Below are 12,822 nucleotides of genomic sequence, written 5' to 3'. Positions count from 1 at the left end.
AGAGGCGTCATTAGTACTGTCGCTAATGAAGAGGGCGAGGTCTGTGGATCATCATCATCCCTAAAGAAAATAATTTATCAGTTAAGCATAAATTTTGTTTTCTTTCGTAAAATGATGATGGTCCACAAGCCGATGGTCTATGTTATGGACAGGGTTGGAAAATACTTTCTCAGACTGTTCTTATTTAGCCGACACTGTGTAAAAGCCTTGTTAATCACTTGTTTAAGCCAAGATGCCAATGCAACCTTAGTAGTTTTCTGTCCTTTATGATTCCCAGAGTAAATGTACAATCAAACTAGAAGTTGTTCTAAACTCTTCAGTCCCTTGGAGATAGACCTTCAAAGCTCTTACTGCGTCCAGATTATGTAACAATCTTTCCTTAGAGTTAGCAGGGTCTGGACATAAAGAACAACAATTTCTTGATTGATGTTATCAGTCGAAGCCACCTTTGGAAGAAAATTATATTTAGTAAGCAGGACAGTCTTCTCCTTGTGAAATATAAAAAATGGGAGGATCACAGGATAACAGAGACAACTCTAACTCTTCTGGCAGAAGAGATAGCTTCCAAGAACACAGCTCTATGTTTATGGAGTGGTTAGGTTCAAATTCAAGGGACAAGAAATAGGTCTTACAACTGGCTTAATTCTAACGCCTGAACAAAGGTATGAACATCAGGAACTTTAGCAAATTTCCGTTGAAAGAGAGTAGATAAAGCTGAAAATTGACCCTTCAGGAAACTAGCTGATAAACCGTTTCCAAGGCGATCTTGTAAGAACTGAAGAATTCTCTGGAATTGCAAGGAACCCCAAGAAAATCCTTTAGAGGAGCACCACACAAAATATGCTTTCTAAATATTGTGGTAAATCCTTTGAGAGTCACAGGTTTTCTAGCCTGTATCAGAGTATCGATTACAGAGTCTGAAAATCCTCTGTGTCTCAAAACTAGGTGTTCAACCTCCACTCCGCCAAACTTAAGAGATTTGAGATCCTGGTGGAAAAGAGGACCTTGTGATAACACATACCATGTCCTGCGGGCCAGGCTGCAGCAATTAATAGTACTGATGCAGACTCCTGTTTGAAGAAACAGGTATTTTTAAATGGAATTCCCATGGACATACCAAGGCGTCTATCATGTGAGCCCTTGGATCTCTTGATCTTGCACAGTTTAAGTGAGAAGCCATCAGATCTATGTCTGGTAGGCCCCATATGATTACCAGTTGATTGAATACATTCTGTTGGAGACAATTGTCCTGGATGGACTGACGGCTGAGATAGCCTGCTTCCCAATTGTTCACACCCAGAATGTGAATCACTGATAGGGAGCACCGATTCCTTTCTGCCCAGGACAGAATCTAAGACTCTACCTCAATTGCCAGTGGACTGTGGGTACCTCCTTGATGACTGATATAGGCTACCGCTGTGATATTGTCCGACTGGAAACAGATACATTTCTCCACCTTAAACAGAGATCATGCCTGAAGAATTGCTCGAAGTTCCAGAATGTTTATTTGTAACCTTGCCTCTAACCTTGTCAAAACGGATGCTAAAGAAAAGATCAAATAAGGATTTTGTGTCCACCAAGACAGAGACCATCTGACAGAGGAATCCAGAGCTATTTGTTGCTCCAAATGTAGATAATTCTTTGACCACTGACTGAGCATGGATAGTTGAAGGGGACATAAGTAAAGGGGACAAAAAGGAACGGCATCTGAAGCGGATACCTCAAGACCCACTACCTCCATGCACTGAGATACAGACGGCAATGGAGTACTCTGCAGGGTGAGACATGCTCTCTGCAGTTTTAACTTGCACGGTTCCGTCAGGAACAGATGCATACGGACTGAATCTATTATAACTCCTAAAAATTGTACCCTTGTAGCAGGATATAACGAGCTTTAGGGAACATTGATCTTCCAACCATGAATTCCGAGAAATAATAGTACCTTGCGAGTACGAGTGATCGCAAATGACAGAGAAGGAGCTTGCACCAGTAAGTAATTTAGATACGGTGCAATTGAGATCCCCTTAACTCTGATCACTGCTAACAGGGCACCTAGCACATTTGTACAGCTGCGTGGAGCTGTAGCCAGACCAAACGGAAGAGCGACAAACTAATAGTGTTTGTCCATATAAGCCATATAAGCAAACCTCAGGAACTGATAGTGGTCCCTGTGGATGGGAATGTGCAGGTATGCATCTTTGTAGTCTATTGAAGTAATAAATTGACCCTGTTAAATTAAGGGCAAGACTGTGCGAATGGTTTCCATCTTGAAAGTGGGAAACCTGACAACCATGTTTAATGTATTTAGGTCTAAGACAGGTCTGTAGGTCCCTTCCTTCTTTAGGACAAAAAATAGATTGGAGTAAAACCCTTGACCCTGTTGAGATAGGTACCAGGATAATTACTCCGATAGCCTCTAATTCCAGAACACACTGTAGAAAGGCAACTGCCTTTGACTAAAGTTTGGGAACATGTGAAAGAAGGAATCGCGTTGAGGAGGTCTGGATCTGAAGCCTATACGATAACCCAGAGAAATAATGTTTTGAACCCAGAGGCCCTGGACTGGCCTGCACCAGGCCTACTGAAAGAGACTCAGTCTGCCCCCTAGCAGAACAGGTTCTGGTTTGGGGGGGGGGCCCAACTTCATGCTGGTTTAGTGGTTGTGTTGGACTTTTTAGATTGCTTGTTCTTTAAAGGACCAGTCAATACAGTAGATTTGCATAATCAACAAATGCATGATAAGAAGACAATGCAATAGCACTTAGTCTGAACTTCAAATGAGTAGTAGATTTTTGTTAAATAAATTGCAAAGTTATGTCTAATTGCACTCCCCCTGTATCATGTGACAGCCATCAGCCAATCAAAAATGCATATACGTATATGCTGTGAATTCTTGCACATGCTCAGTAGGAGTTGGTGACTCAAAAAGTGTAAATATAAAAAGACTGTGCACATTTTTGTTAATGAAAGTAAATTGGAAAGTTGTTTAAATTTGCATGTTCTATCTGAATAATTAAGTTTAATTTTGACTTGTGCCCCTTTAACCATGAAGAACCAAGCTTCCAGGCTGACTTGGAGGGCTCAGGTTTCTGAGAAGAGAAGGACTTCTAATCTCCTGAGGAGCGAAAGGAACAAAACTGTTTTTCTCTTCTGTTCTTTCCTTTGTATTCTTAATACTGTGGGGAAAAAAGCTCTTACCAACAGTGACCATCTTAATAATGGACATAACTTAATAAACTGCTGTGGTAACGGAGGAGGGAAGATTTAGTGACATACCAGCAGACTTGCAACAGAGCTCAGCAGAGAGTAGCTGAGTGAGTAGCTGCTTTGTCTGTAAGTGAATCTGCAGCTTTTCCCACATTTGCATAAAACACAGTCCATTAAACGTTACACAAACAGCTCCAGCAATGACAGACAATTTTACATATCCATATGTTCAGCATGTGCAGGCATGTCAAAAACATACTGGTTACTTCTAATTCATATCATTGCTTAACTACTTTTTGCATGGGAATAGTATTTAGTAAGCTAAGAATATAATAAATAATTATCTATATGATATGCTATTACATTCCATATATTATGTGAATTTAACTAGTTTTATAAACTAAAGGAAAAGCAAAACTAAGGTTATTTAAACCTAAAATAGTATGTGTGTATGCAAAAATGCAGTCTCCTCCATCAAATGGACATGCGAGTGGCAACATTATAATAGACAGGGTTAGGTTTAATGGAAATCTTGCAGAAATATACTTTAAAGGCTCAATGTTACTAACGGGTTAAAACAGCAGCAAGCCAAACTGCCTACATTGAAATATTACCATCATATAGCAATATATTTGGGCAATGTCATCTAGTACTTAACAGGGAGGGAAAATGCATTTTTTTTTTATTATTTTAAAGGGAAATCTTATGCTGTCAGTTTCAAGGCAGAAGCTATTCATTTGTAATAATAAAAAGTACACCTGGAAATTAATGCTATACTACAATATAACAAAGAAAACCAATCTTGCCATTCCTGTGATATGCCAACCTTAATTGCATTTATAGAAAGGTCTATTCTTGGAGAATATTAGCTCATATTCACTGAATAGTTGGATAGGGTGGTGTATCCTTAACCTCGTGGCATAGCATTCTGGTAAAGTTTTTTATAAATGGATGTGTATTTACAGGCTCAAAAGAGGACGATTTTACATGTATCACATCTGGGTGTTGGTACAAATGACAACCCACGATTTAGGACAGAAACCTCAATATCACTAAGGGGTCGACTACTCATTTCTTTCTCTGTTGTCCCAGATGTGATACATTTAACTCTATTGTAGATATCCATAAGCTACAAAGACAGCTCAAATTAAAGGAACATTTTAGGGATGTTGTAATGACTACCCTAATAAAGTTTAAAAAAAACGTCATGGGGGGGGGGGGCGTTGCAGCGGTTAGGTCCATGGTGACTGGGAATCCACTCTATGAAGGACCACCCAATGAATTCCTATGTGAATTACTCACGCTGTGTCTAGAAAATAATTTCTTTAGATTTGAGAGAGCGTTTTACTTACAGATTTCAGGAAAAACCATGGGTTCAAACATGGCACCCACATACGCCAATTTGTACATGGCATGGTATGAACAAATAGCCATGAAACCATTCACTCACCCCCACATCAGATACTATGTACGGTACATCGATGATGTGTTTCTGGTGTGGGGAGGCAGCAAGGATGAACTGGAGCAGTGGGTGTCATGTTTGAACTCCATGGACTGTCCAATACGGTTTAAACTGGAATATAATGAGGTTATGATACATTTGTTTAGATCTGAATATATACAAGGCGGAGGCCTGTGGTGGATGCTCCTTTGGCACATCGTTATACACAAAGCCAACGGACCGCAATTCTTTATTGGAGGCCAGGAGCTTCCACCCCAGGCACCAAAAAACAGGGATTGTCACCTCCCTGACAACAATAGTGAGGTACCCACTATGATGGAACAGCTCATGGAAATGGAGATGAAACTGGTGGCAAGAGGGTATGATGATAGGATGGTCCGAACTATTAAGGATGAGCTACTCGAGAATCCCACGGGAGGTAAATGGACAGAATCTAACATGGACACAGAGCAATTGAATTTTGTGACTACTTATACCGGTGTGCTGAAGAGATCTGCACAAAAACATTGGTCACTCTTAGAAACGGACCCATCACTTCCTTTTCATAAGATGAAGCCTCCTAGGATGGTCTACCGCAGGGCAGAGAACCTGAGGGACATATTGGTAAAAACAGATCCAATTAACTGTTACCAGAAGGATACCTGGCTGAAGACATCGAAAAATGGATGCTTCACATGTGGACGTTGCATTACATGCAATAGCATGATGAGAGGCCAGATGTTCCAGCATCCTCACACTAACAGACAGTATACCATCCAACACAGATTGACATGCATGAACACATATGTTATACAGTATATATGTTAATTTGCCCATGTTCTCTGGTTTACGTCGGTAAGACGGTGACAAGCTTCAGGGACAGGAGGGCCAACCACCACTGTGCAATCCGGGAAGCATTTAAAAAAGGGGATACAGAACAGCCAATGGCACGCCACTTTGCTAGTTGCAATCACAGTTTATCTAGCCTGAGATCGATGTTGATCAACCATGTACCCCCACTAACAAGGGGTGGTAATAGGGCGAAAAAGTTGCTACAGGTTGAAACTAAGTGGATTCACACATTGGACACCCTGATACCAAGGGGACTGAACACTGTCCTTGACTTCCGACCATTCTACACCAAATAGTTACGATGGGACTGAAACGCCACAGCTTTGAAGACCATTCAAAGTGTATCCGTAGGGATGATCGTCCTAGTGGGTACCCACGGGTTTCTACATATACTCCAAGTGGCATGAAGGGGGTAGTACTATATGGTGCAATTATGTATGACATTAGGTCCTTTGCTTGGTTTCTCTGTAATTTTCCTTCTCTATCTCCTGCAACACATGTTGATCCGTATTAGTCTGTTAGCCAAATGCGGCTGGCACCTTGTACAACATGATGGTTATGGAGATATTTATGATGGCCAATGGGTAGATGGTGTCTACTGATGCCCTGTGCTTTTTGGCCACATTTATATAATAGCCGATTAATGTGAATAACGTTATGACTTACAAAAATGACATACGCATGGTAACAGACGTTTTGTGTATCGGTCACCATAGTTACAAGGGATAATATGATTGGGTTGTAACGTAACACGCAAATACGGAGCGTGATGACGTCATGACGCCACACCAGGGTGGCGTTAACGGATGCTAACTTGTGTGCATATAAGGCAGGTGAATTTGAAGTGTGATAGGTGTGCTTCTTTGGGATTTTGTTTTCTGGAGGCTTGATTTTTTAACATGACATTTGACAAAGGTGTTGTTAGATACCGAAACGTTATGTCGCTTTTATGATGAACTAAAACAAAAGTTATTTTTTTATAAAGGCCGTATGCTGCCTAGGTCTACCTACCAGAGCAGAGAGTTCCCTATAGACCCCTGCTATGATACAAAACAAAATATAAAAACAAGAGAGAACTGGTAGATCAGAAAAGGTGCATTCAGCTATTAGAATTAATAACAATATGAGTTAAATAAAACCTACAATGCAGGTGCAAATAATACTAGTGTAGATAAATAGTGTAGACAAATAGACAAACCTTCACACATAGGATGGTACAATAAAATCAATAAAAGTTGGGGGGCGGGTCCATACACCGACCAAGTATATTTTGCTCTTTATTATTTCACAACAGAAATAGAGAGCAAAATATACTTGCCCCAAGATAAAAATAAGTCTCCCAAAAAAGCAAATGCTACAATAAATCCTTCTTCAAATGCAACTGATAGAATTCTGGCTGAGCCCTGGAGCGGATAAATCCGCTGTGCATTGCAATTCATGCCCTATTTGTCAGCTATTCAGTAGTTTAATACCCAAGGAACACGATTTTAGCGTTTTTACCAAAAACCTCAGCCAAGCAGACCGGATTAGATGAGGCTCGCAGCGGAGGCCTACCACGCGGCCTTGTCCCTCATTTACCCTCCCTAATTCCTGACTGTTCAGGACCAACAGCTTTGCAAGCTGTCCAGACTATCTATAATTCAGTTAATGGAGCTACAAGACACAAACTTCATACCATACATTGGAGCATTCAGTTGTGAAAAAACAAGAACATGGATTTTACTACCAAGCTATTGATGCAGCTTGAGGTTGTGTGATAGTCAATTGCCAAAAAGTTCTCCTCTCCAAGATAAGTGAAGCCTTTAAACCCTCTCCTACGATCAAACCAACAAGAGTCGCTGAGGATCGCGTCCACGCTATGCTGAGTGGGGATGGCGGAGCCCTGGAGCCCCTGCTCCTGCTGCCCCAGGCATTACATCGGCATCAAGTCTTCAAAGCTACAAGCAGATCAATACCAGCCACGCAGCAATGCGATTACTCAGACCACATAGTATGTAAAGGTTTGTGCGACAAAGATATAAACTCTGGATCCTCTCAATTGATGTACCTGCTGAACCCAGACCGGAGCCCTGGAGACAAGATTAGACCCGACGATATGCAGTTGGTAAAGACATCTCACTCAGAAGAGTCTGCAGGAGATCCTCTCAATCACCCTGAGATTTATCGCCTTTTGAGCCATTGGACACCTATAAGCCATATTCTCGTAAATAGAATTCACCCAGCTCTATGTAAAAAGGCATAGGGTGATAATCTTTCCTTATGGGTTTATGAACTGTCTTCAACACCAGAACTCGTTCGCTGCTGCCTTTAAATCCCAAGCAATAAGTTCTCAATACATCTTGAATCAAAGTTTTCCTAACTAAGTAATTTTATTACAACTTTGGACTTGTCTCTAATTTTTAAATTTTCCCAAAGAAGGGCACAGACAATTTTCGTACACTAATTAATGATCAGGACTTTTAATGACGATCCTAGAGTCTGAAGCCTTAGCTCCTGGTTTTAATCGGAGATGCACAGTAATGTAATACTGCTCTAACTGTTAATCTTCCTAGGATGTAAAAGTATGTTCAGCTAAACCCCTTGTTCTTATTGTGCGTAAAATTGTTTTTGTATATACATGTTGGAACTTTAGGCTTATATTGTGGTTTTTGACATGAATATAATCCACCTGGTCCCCGCTTTACTTATACTTCCATAATCTCGGACAGCCAGGTAATGTGGATAGACACAAAGATATTAGCATTTTCTAGAAGCATGTAACCTAGATTTGTTGTGTTTGCCTAACCCCAAGATACTAAAGGATATATTTGTAAAACAGCAGTAGGACTGCATCTAACTTTTTATTCTTAACTACGTAAACACATTTGTATACAGTTTCTAAACAAATATATAGCATACTAGTTAGACCCGAAGGTGACGATCCATTAAGGGGCAGCAAAGATTCATGAATAGACCTATATGGAAAGTATAGATTAAACTGTGACAACTAAACAGTTAGTACGCTTTTGTTTGGTGATATATGACTTTGCTCTTTCTTTTTATTGATTATTCCACAAATGTTAAGTGGTATTAGAGATGTTTAATATAAGTATTTCATTCAATGTAATGTAATTTTATTGGTTTTTAATGGGCTATTATTATTCTCACTGATTGCACCACGGAATTATTTAATATTAATATATACATATTGGGTTACAAAATGACCCAAAGGTGGTCAAATCCTTTATTATTTCTATTATTCTACCTTCTTTAAATTTTCCATAAATGGTTAAGGGTCCAAAGGTGGCCCAATAGTATACATAGAGAAGGTAACTATTAAAAAAAAAAAATCTAGAGGTTTTACACAATACACTATGTAATATTTTTGGCTGTCGCTAAAACAAGTTCTCATGTATATTTGACAATTTTTGTACAACATGCTTTACATTGTCCATTTTCGTTGCTGTGTATGTTCTGGAACCTCAATATATATATATATATATATATATATATATATATATATATATATATATAACATAATTTATGTAAGAACTTACCTGATAAATTCATTTCTTTCATATTAGCAAGAGTCCATGAGCTAGTGACGTATGGGATATACATTCCTACCAGGAGGGGCAAAGTTTCCCAAACCTTAAAATGCCTATAAATACACCCCTCACCACACCCACAATTCAGTTTAACGAATAGCCAAGAAGTGGGGTGATAAGAAAAAAGTGCGAAAGCATATAAAATAAGGAATTGGAATAATTGTGCTTTATACAAAATCATAACCACCACAAAAAAAGGGCGGGCCTCATGGACTCTTTCTAATATGAAAGAAATGAATTTATCAGGTAAGTTCTTACATAAATTATGTTTTCTTTCATGTAATTAGCAAGAGTCCATGAGCTAGTGACGTATGGGATAATGACTACCCAAGAAGTGGATCTTTCCACACAAGAGTCACTAGAGAGGGAGGGATAAAATAAAGACAGCCAATTCCTGCTGAAAATAATCCACACCCAAAATAAAGTTTAATGAAAACATAAGCAGAAGATTCAAACTGAAACCGCTGCCTGAAGTACTTATCTACCAAAAACTGCTTCAGAAGAAGAAAATACATCAAAATGGTAGAATTTAGTAAAAGTATGCAAAGAGGACCAAGTCGCTGCTTTGCAGATCTGGTCAACCGAAGCTTCATTCCTAAACGCCCAGGAAGTAGAAACTGACCTAGTAGAATGAGCTGTAATTCTCTGAGGCGGAGTTTTACCCGACTCAACATAGGCAAGATGAATTAAAGATTTCAACCAAGATGCCAAAGAAATGGCAGAAGCTTTCTGGCCTTTTCTAGAACCAGAAAAGATAACAAATAGACTAGAAGTCTTACGAAAAGATTTCGTAGCTTTAACATAATATTTCAAAGCTCTAACAACATCCAAAGAATGCAACGATTTCTCCTTAGAATTCTTAGGATTAGGACATAATGAAGGAACCACAATTTCTCTACTAATGTTGTTGGAATTCACAACTTTAGGTAAAAATTCAAAAGAAGTTCGCAACACCGCCTTATCCTGATGAAAAATCAGAAAAGGAGACTCACAAGAAAGAGCAGATAATTCAGAAACTCTTCTGGCAGAAGAGATGGCCAAAAGGAACAAAAAACTTTCCAAGAAAGTAATTTAATATCCAATGAATGCATAGGTTCAAAAGGAGGAGCTTGAAGAGCCCCCAGAACCAAATTCAAACTCCAAGGAGGAGAAATTGACTTAATGACAGGCTTTATACGAACCAAAGCTTGTACAAAACAATGAATATCAGGAAGAATAGCAATCTTTCTGTGAAAAAGAACAGAAAGAGCAGAGATTTGACCTTTCAAGGAACTTGCGGACAAACCCTTATCTAAACCATCCTGAAGAAACTGTAATATTCTCGGTATTCTAAAAGAATGCCAAGAAAAATGATGAGAAAGACACCAAGAAATATAAGTCTTCCAGACTCTATAATATATCTCTCTGGATACAGATTTACGAGCCTGTAACATAGTATTAATCACAGAGTCAGAGAAACCTCTTTGACCAAGAATCAAGCGTTCAATCTCCATACCTTTAAATTTAAGGATTTCAGATCCTGATGGAAAAAAAGGACCTTGAGACAAAAGGTCTGGTCTTAACGGAAGAGTCCACGGTTGGCAAGAGGCCATCCGGACAAGATCCGCATACCAAAACCTGTGAGGCCATGCCGGAGCTACCAGCAGAACAAACGAGCATTCCTTCAGAATCTTGGAGGTTACTCTTGGAAGAAGAACTAGAGGCGGAAAGATATAGGGAGGATGATACTTCCAAGGAAGTGATAATGCATCCACTGCCTCCGCCTGAGGATCCCGGGATCTGGACAGATACCTGGGAAGTTTCTTGTTTAGATGAGAAGCCATCAGATCTATTTCTGGAAGTTCCTACATTTGAACAATCTGAAGAAATACCTCTGGGTGAAGAGACCATTCGCCCGGATGCAACGTTTGACGACTGAGATAATCCGCTTTCCAATTGTCCATACCTGGGATATGAACCGCAGAGATTAGACAGGAGCTGGATTCCGCCCAAACCAAAATTCGAGATACTTCTTTCATAGCCAGAGGACTGTGAGTCCCTCCTTGATGATTGATGTATGCCACAGTTGTGACATTGTCTATCTGAAAACAAATGAACAACTCTCTCTTCAGAAGAGGCCAAGACTGAAGAGCTCTGAAAATTGCACGGAGTTCCAAAATATTGATCAGAAATCTCACCTCCTGAGATTCCCAAACCCCTTGTGCCGTCAGATACCCCCACACAGCTCCCCAACCTGTAAGACTTGCATCTGTTGAGATTATAGTCCAGGAAGAACAAAGAAGCCCCCTGAACTAAACGATGGTGATCTGTCCACCATGTCAGAGAGTGTTGTAAAATCGGTTTAAAGATATTAATTGAGATATCTTTGAGTAATCCCTGCACCATTGGTTCAGCATACAGAGCTGAAGAGGTCGCATGTGAAAACGAGCAAAGGAGATTGCATCTGATGCGGCAGTCCTAAGACCCAACATTTCCATGCATAAGGCTACCAAAGGGAATGATTGTGACTGAAGGTTTTGACAAGCTGATATCAATGTTAAACTTCTCTTGTCTGACAAGGACAGAGTCATAGACACTGAATTTATCTAGAAACCTAAAAAGGTTACCCTTGTCTGAGGAATCAATGAACTGATTGGTAAATTGATCCTCCAACCATGAACTTGAAGAAACAACACAAGTCGATTCGTATGAGATTCTTCGAAAATGAGAAGACTGAGCAAATACCAAGATATCGTCCAAATAAGGAAATACCAAAACCCTATTCTCTGATTACAGAAAGAAGGGCACCGAGAACCTTTGAAAAAAATTCTTGGAACTGAGGCTAAGCCAAACGGTAGAGCCACAAAACTGGTAATGCTTGTCTAAAAAGAGAATCTCAGACACTAAAAGTGATCTGGATGAATCGGAATATGCAGATACACATCCTGTAAATCTATTGTAGACATATAATGCCCTTGCTAAACAAAAGGCAGGATAGTCCTACAGTAACCATCTTGAATGTTGGTATCCTAACATAATGATTCAATAATGATAGATCCGGAACTGGTCTGAAGGAATTGACCTTCTTTGGTACAATGAAGAGATAAAATAAAACCCCAGCCCCTGTTCCAGAACTGGAACTGGCATAAATACTCCAGCCAACTCTAGATCTGAAACACATTTCAGAAATGCTGAGCCTTTGCTGTGTTAACTGGGACACGGGAAAGAAAAGAATCTCTTAGCAGGAGGCCTTAACTTGAAGCCAATTCTGTACCTTTCTGAAACAATGTTTCTGAAACCAGAGATTAAGAACGGAATTGATCCAAATTTCTTTGAAGAAAACGTAATCTGCCCCATACCAGCTGAGCTGGAATAAGGGCCGCACCTTCATAGGTACTTAGGAGCTGGCTATAGGTTTCTATAAGGCTTGGATATATTCCAAACTGGAAATAGTTTCCAAACTGATACCGCTCCTGAGGATGAAGGATCAGGCTTTTGTTCCTTGTGAGGAAAGGAACGAAAATGATTATTTACCCTGGAAATAAAGGGAAAGCAAAGTTGACTTAGAAGACATGTCAGCATTCCAAGTTTAATCCATAAAGCTATTCTAGCTAAAATAGCTAGAGACATATACCTGACATCAACTCTAATGATATCAAAAGATGGTATCACCAATAAAATTATTAGCATGTTATAGAATAAAAATAATGCTATAAAATTATGATCTGTTACTTGTTGCGCTAAAGCTTCTAACCA

General features: G+C 39.6%; 1 protein-coding gene across 1 annotated transcript in view; it reads right to left on the bottom strand.

Annotated features, from left to right (window-relative positions):
• CDC40 (cell division cycle 40) overlaps window positions 1–12,822 on the bottom strand; it is a 183,825-nt gene that overhangs the window by 68,993 nt on the left and 102,010 nt on the right. The window lies entirely within an intron of this gene.

Source organism: Bombina bombina, chromosome 4, assembly GCF_027579735.1.
Source record: "Bombina bombina isolate aBomBom1 chromosome 4, aBomBom1.pri, whole genome shotgun sequence".
NCBI lineage: Eukaryota > Metazoa > Chordata > Amphibia > Anura > Bombinatoridae > Bombina > Bombina bombina.
Note: the sequence above shows the minus strand (reverse complement) of the source record. Positions and strands in the feature narration are given on the sequence as shown.